The following is a 9,502-nucleotide window of genomic DNA, read 5'->3' on the forward strand; positions in this document are numbered from 1 at the left end:
ACAATTTACTCTCAAATAGTTCAGGGAAACAGAGTTCTTTGAACTAAAACTTGGAACTTTCTGTAATTTTAAGACTCTTTCTAAAAATTCATTCAATAAATGGAAAAGTAGAAAAGCCTTAGGCAAACTTTATTTCCCCCACAAGGAAAAATTTTTAAATCTGTGTTTAAAATTGCATAAGTCCAATGCCATGATAACAATTTTAATTTGGCTAAACAGAAGCCATAGCAGCAGATATCAAAATAATCTCTGTCTAAATCTTTAGGACCACATATTGTGATAAAATTGGAATATGTAAAAAAATCTATCAACTAGCATCACTAAAATATGAATGACAAGTTGTTTGCTTTGATGTTGTTAAAACAGTTGGTATTTGGGCAATTTGAATATGTATAATTCAATAGTGCTGGCTTTCATTTACAAAATCTGCTTAAAACTTACTTAGATGCCCCCAAAATACCCCAGTTTAAAATACTATATAAATTTTCATCAAACATATGATCAAAAAATTTTTTCTTTAATAAAAAGTTCACGTCATGTGTCTAATGGAAAACAAAATGTTATGTAAACAGTACAGTAAATAATTTTTTACTGTTTATGTTTCAGATCATGTAATTTTTCAGCAAAATCTCTTTATACTCTTTTTGTGTTTTCAAAAGTAAATCTTGACATGAACTTGACTGACTGATTGATCCTACAGATCCTACAGGACAAACTCTATAGGACTCAGCTTCAAATTTAGCATCATCTGGAAAGAAAAAGAATTGTATTCTTTAAACTACAACTAAGTATAAGTGTTAAAAACAATAAAGACTTCTATATCTGGGTACAATATACAACACAAGAATACTATGAAACGCAATTATTAATTTAGTGGTTGCACACTGTATTAATTGGTATCATGGCTAAGTATCAGAGCTTCTGGTTTTCCCCATATTCGACACCATGCACTAAGGTAGTGTGACAAGCACTGGAGTTACAAGATGAAGATGACACAGCCCACCCCTGAACAATCATTTATATATATAAATGGCTAATATGCAAAGTGTCCCCTCAGGAGTTTGGGAGACCGGAAGTTCGAACGCTGCTATGATGTGTGTTGACCACCAGGCGGTGGCGCAGAATGAAGCAAGGCCCTGGCCCGAGCTGGAAGGCCCCAATCGACCCTGATTGCCAGCCAGGCCTAAGTACCCTACCTTTGCACAGATTTTGGGCACCGGGCCTCTAGTTTAATGTAGACTGAAAAAACAACAAATGAGCAGGCAATTTCCACTCAGAGTCATAGATACCACCAACCAATATAACACAGGGCACTATTGGAACACACAGAGGAGACATCCCAGTCATGTGTCAATATTGTCAGCTTTTTGGTAGAGGTGATATGTAAGTTGATACCTGATGGAACAAAACAAAACAAAAAGTATGCCAGAAAGAGAAATGAAGCAGATGCGAGAACTAGAAATGAGGAAGAACATTTGTGGAACTAGAAATGTCTAGTTTAGCTGCTAGAGCAAAGGGGCAGAGCAGCAAATAGAAGGCTGCATTATTTGGCAACAACTAAATGGACTTCAGTGTTTTTACTCCACGTAAAGGAATTTGGAGTTTTCATGAAGGTAAAAGAATGACAAGTCAATGACTGGAGTTTTGAATATTGCCCCTCAGTTGACAGTTATATGAACTGTAACTGCTTGACAGTATTACTAGATGAGTCTGGTTATTTGGCCTTATATCACTAGTAAAAACATGAGAAGTGGTGAAGCCAGTTTTCTGACCATAGTTTCAGTGTGCAGGTCGACAGTCCACGGCAGAGGGAAGGAAGAGAATAGCCAGAAATGAAGAGAGATGCACGCTGGTAGACTTCTGAGGTCTTTAAAGAGCCATAGAACATGATGATTACATGTGGGATAAGTATATTCTTCCTTATGACTGTTTATATTTCACATTTTTCATTCACATGGAAAAAAATATTTAATGCAGTATATATTATCCAAACATGGAAACAGATGCCATTTCCTATTCTCAGTTTATTTACAAAATCAATGATATCTAATAAGTTTTGGCAACATACCTTCTCTAGTTAGGGTTTCTCCATACTCCTGCCATATCTGAAATAGGTCAAATATTATTTTTAGTATTTAAGTTAAATAAGAGACATTATTAGAGGAATGATATATAGCTTATGAAATGTGTCCTTTAAATACTACTTTTAGAGGCTGGAGCATTAGGGATTGCACAAATAGAAAAATAATCACATAATTCAGACTCATTTTAACTTTAGATAATAGAGAGCATGCATATATAATGCTATTTAGATTAATCTGATAAAAATACAATTATTATTGGCCCATTGAATAACCATAACTGCAGAAAAGTAATATTTGATACCATTGGTTTAAAGAAGTTTAAACAAGTCAAGTCATATTTAACACTGAATGCATTACTTTGCGATTCCAAGAAAAACTGTTATTTATAAAAATTTAGGTTTTTGTGAGTTTTTTTTTTACTTGAATTGATTTTTATTTTAAATGATCTTTACATCCCCCTTCAGGCCAGGTGCTGCTAGCCTACAGCCCCCCTGAGTTGCCTTTCCCTGCTGGGGGGCGGAGGGAGAGGGCTGCCCATGGGGGCGCTGAGGGGCCACACGTGGTTCTGTGCCTCGCAGGCATGTTGCTGGGTAGGGGTCTGCTCCCGGGGGTGCTTCAGCTTCTCCTGCCCCTCTTGCCACTCCTTCCTGATCCCCAGGCCCCAGCCCAGTGGTTGGTCCTGGCACAGCCCAGGACAAGGCAATGGGGACCCTTCCACGGTGTACCTGGAGCAGAGGCCTTCGTTGGGGAAGAGGCGGTGTCTGGTGTCTTCCAGGAAACCGGAGGGAGCCCGTGGTGACCCCTGGTGACCCTGTTCCCAACGCTGGAGATCCAGAGGCAGCCTGACTCGGGCTGTCATGGATATGCTGGCAGAAGACGGTGTCTGCATTCTAAATCATGGAAAAGCCCATAGGAGAGATAAGTGACTCCGGACTCAAGATATTCAGATGAGTCTGTTGCGTCACATTATGCCTTTGTCACTGTTTTTTTATGAAGACATCAAAAACCGCTTTAAGGATTCAGAGAAAAAAAACCCCTTTCCTAAAGAAAAGAGTAAGATTTTCGGAAGAAAAGCTTACAGGCGCTCTATTAGATGAAAAAACATGTTCTGTGGGCCGAGAACAAGTAAATAAGGCCTATCATGCATACTGAGAGGTTTGTGTTGATAGAGATAATTTAAAGGGAAAATTGAATAAAATGAACAAAGACAACCTGAATGTTTGAAAGTATTGAATGAACAGCAGCAGTCTAAAGAAGTAGAAGTCCTCAGGCTAAGAACAGAGGTGGAGACACTGCAGGTGATAAGGAATTTAAATCCACCTTCATCAAACTGGGAGGTGGAAAAGCTGAGTTGTGACCTGAAGATCCATGGCTTGGAACAAGAACTAGAACCCATGAAAAAAGAATGTAACTCTCTCAGAATAGAGCCTCAAAAAGCCAAACAAAGACATCCATCTCAGGAAGACAATCTGCAGAGCAGAGCTCTCCAAAGACTAAGCATTTCAAGTGATGATATGCAAAATGTATACTGGGAGCTGAAGGGAGAAATGTCTAATTTGCATCTGGTGACTCAAGTACAGATTGAACTGAAAACCCCAACTGCAATCAAGAAAGCCTGTGCCCCGTGGGATTCCCGTAAGACCTTGGCAAAGACAGCACACAACTGCACTTGACGAATTTCACTGCAACAAACAAAAGACACCCCCCTCTCTCACCAAATGGCAAAACTCTTTGTCTTACCACAGCTTCCCCTTTACCAGGAGATGGAAAAGTTTTATCAGAGAAAGCAGTTCCCCATCATGCACAGATAATGAGAGACCCATTCCTCATGACTGCACAAACTTTCAGGAACATTACTCACATGGCAGAAATTCCCTGGAAGAGAATTCCCAAGCCCTCCTAAATCAAGTGAGACAGCATTTGGGGAGACTAAAAATGAAACGTTGCCTTTACCCATCCTGCCACCACCGCATAACTTGGATCAACATAATCAAAACTGCCTTTATAAGAATGAATTCTGAAGAGATCTGTGACTTGGTCATGAAGTTGCTGCACCTCCCCCAAGGGCACTCTTGAGAAATTCTTTAATAAACTGAAAGCGGGATTTGATTAAACTTTTGCCAAGTTCCTCAATGTACACGTCTGCACATACTGTAACGTATTATGTAGTTGATTTGCCAGTAGGAGAGAGCAACCCTTCATCTTCACATTCTGCCTAACAATCAGATATATATTACTAACAAATTAATAAACTTGTTTCAAAAAGACAAAAAATAATAACAAAATTAGCTTTATATTCTTATACTTTTAGAAAATTAAAAGTTTAAGATATATCCTATGCTATTAATTTTTCAATCTAAAATTACAAAAGTGGTACTGTCATAAGGTCACATGAAAATTCTACTGGCAAAAGATAACTGAAACTATGCTACTGTCTGTATTACGACTGAGACATTTCTTTATTCATATGAACAACAAAAGTTTCAGAAAATCTTTGATTTGAGGAATAAAAAAATCAATATATGGCCCTGGCCGGTTTTTCTCAGTGGTTAGAGCTTCAGCCCTTTGACGTAAGGGTTGCAGGTTTGATTCCTGGTCTGGGGCACATACCAGGGTTGCAGGTTTGCTCCCCGCCCCCAGTAGGGGTGCATGAGGGAGGCAACCATTAGATATTTCTCTCTCACATAGATGTTTCTTTTCTCTCTCCCCCTCCTCCCTCCCTCCCACTCTCTCTGAAAAGCAATGGAAAAAGTATCCTCAGGTGAGGATAAATAACAGTAACAAAAATCAATATATAATCCTGTAATTGTAATGACCTTGTTTTCTTTCTAGACATTAGAGCTAAATTTGGAAACAAACAATTATAATTATAGTCTACTTAATAATGAAATGTGTGGGAATACTTCCAATTATATTAAAAGTGTCCTGATCTAGAATGTTCTTAATAAAACTTTTCTTAAAAAAGGTATCTTTTCACTCAATGCCTGAAACAGGGTTTAAAATAGTATACTAAGCATTAAACACTGTGGTGATCATTATCATGTGATACCCAATGCCAAATTTCAGGTGTGAAGACAAATTTGATGACTAACATGTTCCCCAGTATTTTTGGAGGCTGTTTCTATTAACACTTATGACAATATCATGACAGACAGGCCTTATTAAATGGATAATGTGGCAACATTACCAGACAGACTTTGTAAAGTAAATATCTCGATACTAGATAAAGACCAAGGCCTTTATTGAATCAATTTTCTGTCACCATTAATAAAATAGGTATTATGTGACTCACACTTTTACACAACTTGAATTAAGAAACTACCCATGGAACATTATTCTCTGTTCCCACAAAAGCTCCTTTCCTAAATATTTACTTCTGTGATGTTTATGCTTATTTCTAGGTGAGGACTTTGTCCAGAGGGTGGAAGGAGCTTGAAGTTCCTACATTAATAAGGAGAACACATCTGCCATGTTATTCCTATTGTGTGATTTTCAACAATATAAAACAATGAGAAAAGTATACACATTAAAACAATGTATCAGCAACATTCAATTCAAAAGATTTGTCATTAGAAGGATTTTTCTCAGAACTGGTAGTTCCCAAACTCTCTCCCATAGGAATCTGTTTCCCCTGTGGACACCTGCAGGATTGCAGAGCTTCAGAGTCTCCATCCCCCCTTAGTTAGGCAGCTTGATTTGTCTGTATTATATAAAACATTTTCATGCAAATTCTAAAAATAAAAGTTCCAGTCTTTTAAAAGTTCATACCTTAAATATTTAAGGTATGAAGATCACTGATTTATTTATTTTTATTTTTTATCAAGCATATATATGTCATATTTCATGGAAAGTTCCATAGATTTCTGCTTTCATACAAAAAGCATAGTGAAGGTAAATATGAGCAAATTGGGAGAAACCAAGATGGTGGCATAGGTAAACACCAGAAATTGCTGCCTCGCACAACCACTTCAAAAATATAACTAAAAGACAAAAAGGACATCATTCAGAACCACAGGAAGGCTGGCTGAGTGGAAATTCTACAACTAGAAGGAAAGAGAAAAGCACACTGAGACTCAGAGGAGATGCAGAAGTAAAGTGCAGAGGTACGGAGGCATGCGTGGAAAGGGCAGGCAACTGAGGATGTGGTTGTCTTTTTAATCGGGAGGGAGTCACAAGTTCCCAAATGCTCTGAACTCCACTTCTGGAAGAGCCTTTGGGGACCCAGACTCATACAGGGAGAAACTGGACTGTCTGGCATCGGTCGGAACTTGAGGGCGGCTTTCTCTCAGAGGCACTGGCAGTGATTACTGCGGGACACTGAGATTCGGGGCCTTTTAGGGTAGGACTGAGTAGTAGCCATAGCTGCTTGCTCCGCCCTGTTGATCCCCTGAGACCCTGCCCCACCCAAGCTGTGTGCAGAGGCTTTTGCATATGAAAGGCCTGGCCCTCTGCAACCTGAAAATTACCTAACAAACTGCAGCTTGGTCAGAGAGACCCAGAACATCCAAAAGAAGGCCCAAGGCCCCACTGAAGCTTGCATTGCTTCACAGCTGGGCCTCATCTGGGCACCTCCAAACCCCAAACAAAGAAGAGGAATCTGCAGATCTCTCCATAGCGCCTGCTGGGTAGCCTCAGGCAGAGGCTAAATTAGCACCTCCTTAGAGATCCAAGAGCCAGTATACCCAGTGGTCAGATTGGGACCATCCAGATAACAACTCCTCAGATCCATAAGGGACACACTCAGGGGGCAGACTCAGTGAGCACCAAAGCCCCACTGAAGCAAGTCTTGCCCCAGAGGGGTATCTCAAGCACAGAAGTTCTCCCACTGCAGACACAGCTGATTCTCACAGCCAACTGGCCTGGAGGTCAATTCCTCCAAGTGATATCTACAACAATCAAGGCTTAACTACAATAAGACAGTGCACAAAACCCAGACAGGGGTGCACCAAGAGTGTCCACCTCAGGTAACTGGGGAGGCTGAGCCACTGGGCCCTATAGGACACCTAGCACAGAAAGCCACCCTATCAACACAGGGAAGCAGCCAAAATGCAGAGACAAAGAAACGGGTCACAAATGACAGAAATGGAGGAAAACAAACTATTGGACATAGAGTTCAAAACCACACTTATATGGTTTTTCAAGAATTTTCTAGAAACTGCCGATAAATTTAGTGAGACCCTCAAGAAATCTAGTGAGACCCTCGAGGTTATGAAAAAGGATCAACTAGAAATTAAGCATACACTGACTGAAATAAATAATATTATATAGAGTTCCAACAGCAGACTAGAGGATTGCAAGAATCAAGTCAAAGATGAGAAATACAAAGAAGCAAAAAACACCCAACCAGAAAAACAAAAAGAAAAAAGAATCCAAAAATATGAAGATAGTGTAAGGAGCCTTTGGGACAACTTCAAGCGTACCAACATCCGAATTATGGGGTTGCCAGAAGAAGAGAGAGAGAAAGATATTGAAATCCTATTTGAAGAAATCATGACAGAAAATTTCCCCTACCTGGTGAAAGAAATAGACTTACAAGTCCAGGAAGCACAGAGAACCCCAAACAAAAGGAATCAAAGAGGACCACACCAAGACACATCATAATTAAAATGCCAAGAGCAAAAGACAAAGAAAGAATCTTAAAAGCAGCAAGAGAAAAACAGTCAGTTACCTAAGAGGGAGTACCCATATGACTCTCAGCTGATTTCTCAACAGAAACTATGCAGGCCAGAAGGGAGTGGCAAGAAATATTCAAAGTGATCAATAGCAAGAACCTACAACCAAGATTACTTTACCCAGCAAAGCTATCATTCAGAATTGAAGGTCAGATAAAGAGCTTCACGGACAAAAAAAAGTTAAAGGAGTTCATCACCACCAAATCAGTATTATATGAAATGCTGAAAGGTATCCTTTAAGAAGAGGAAGAAGAAGAAAAAGGTAAAGATACAAATTATGAACAACAAATACACATTTATCAACAAGTGAATCTAAAAATCAAGTGAATAAATAATCTGATGAACAGAATAAACTGGTGACTATAATAGAATCAGGGGCATAGAAAGGGAGTGGACTGACAATTCTTGGGGGGAAAGGGGTGTGGGGGTGCGGGAAGAGACTGGACAAAAATCGTACACCTATGGATGTGGACAGTGGTGGGGGGTAAGGGCAGAGAGTGGGGTGGGAACTGGGTGGAGGAGAGCTATGGGGGGGCAAAAGTGGAACAACTGTAATAATCTGAACAATAAAGATTTAATTAAAAAAATATTGTAATAGTTATGTATGGTGCCAGGGGGTGCCAGACTTATGGTGTGATCCCTTTGTAAGTTATATAAATGTCTAATCACTATGTTGTACACCTGAAACTAATATAATATTGAATGTCAAATGTAATTGAAAAATAAAGTCACAAAAACATCAAAAAAATATGAACAAACTACTAGGATTTGGAATTGGTATATCTTCCTTCATGCTCTGTTTCTTTTTTGTATTTCTTGCTAATGTCAGTTTGTCTATCATTAGCAGCCAGTCTTTTATACCTCCCCTTAATTATCATTTGTAATATGTTAGTAATTGAGAAACCAGATAAGCAAACTTTGAAACTTTGGCTCCAAATACACAATTCTGCTTGAAGGCTTTAATGTCCCCTGAATAAACTGCACAATATTTAATGTTTTTATTTTGTGGCAGCTCTTTTGGTTACTCAGAGTTTCATTTACTTTCTGGTTCCCGTCTCTCTTTTGGACAGCGGAGGACTTGTTGCAGGCATATAAGCATAACCAATGAAAATCACTGACTTAGTCCAAGTTCCTAATTTGTCCCAAGAGGCAACAAAAACTCAGAGAGATTACAGGTTGCCTGAGGTCAGAAAACCAATTAGCTGCAGGCCCAAAGTGGGCTCTAAGGCCTAAGGTTCTGTGCTAGCTCCTTCCTCATATTCATGGAAAAATAAACAAATTTTTAACTGCAACTCAGAGAAAATGAATATGTAAAACTGTCATGTAGCTCAATAACGTTATAGCATGAGACACAAAATAATAGTGTTGTAACTCAATTATCAATTTTTAAGCAATGAGTAAAAATATAGGAACAGAAATTAATATCATAAATCCTATTTGTAGCAGTCATTACACTCAATTAATAAAGCACAGATTATTTAGCCACAGGACAAGAAACTTGAAGGAGAAAATCTTTAGTTAAACTAAGGAAATTCTTCCTTAAAGGAACTATCGATTCCCTCCAAATAAAACTTGGTTTACCAAAATCAACCAACAAATGAATTATCTGTGTTGGGGGTTATCTATAGCAAAATTTAAAACACAAAACAGATTTCTCTTTACTGTTTGGCATACTTCTGCCCAACCTCTTTCATCCTTAGTTGGTCTGTACATAAGACATGAACTTAATTTCCATTATGACTTAAC

At 38.8% G+C, this 9,502-nt stretch overlaps 1 long non-coding RNA gene and 1 pseudogene across 1 annotated transcript in view; one reads left to right on the top strand and one right to left on the bottom strand.

The window, feature by feature from the left end:
• LOC139005761 (uncharacterized) overlaps positions 1 to 2,913 on the bottom strand; it is a 43,088-nt gene extending 40,175 nt beyond the window's left edge. The window contains exons 1-2 of the long non-coding RNA XR_011470699.1: positions 2,810 to 2,913; positions 2,069 to 2,105 (exon numbers count right to left, since the gene is read on the bottom strand). This is a non-coding gene — a long non-coding RNA (uncharacterized lncRNA). The remainder of the gene's footprint in view (positions 1 to 2,068; positions 2,106 to 2,809) is intronic.
• A 28-nt stretch (positions 2,914 to 2,941) lies between these two features.
• LOC139014637 (5-azacytidine-induced protein 2 pseudogene) lies at positions 2,942 to 4,105 on the top strand (annotated as a pseudogene).
• Positions 4,106 to 9,502: the final 5,397 nt, after the last annotated feature.

The sequence above is a fragment of the Myotis yumanensis genome, unplaced genomic scaffold (genome assembly GCF_028538775.1).
Source record: "Myotis yumanensis isolate MYYU_CA2020_CCGP unplaced genomic scaffold, mMyoYum1.0.hap1 SCAF_1, whole genome shotgun sequence".
Taxonomy (NCBI): Eukaryota; Metazoa; Chordata; class Mammalia; order Chiroptera; family Vespertilionidae; genus Myotis; species Myotis yumanensis.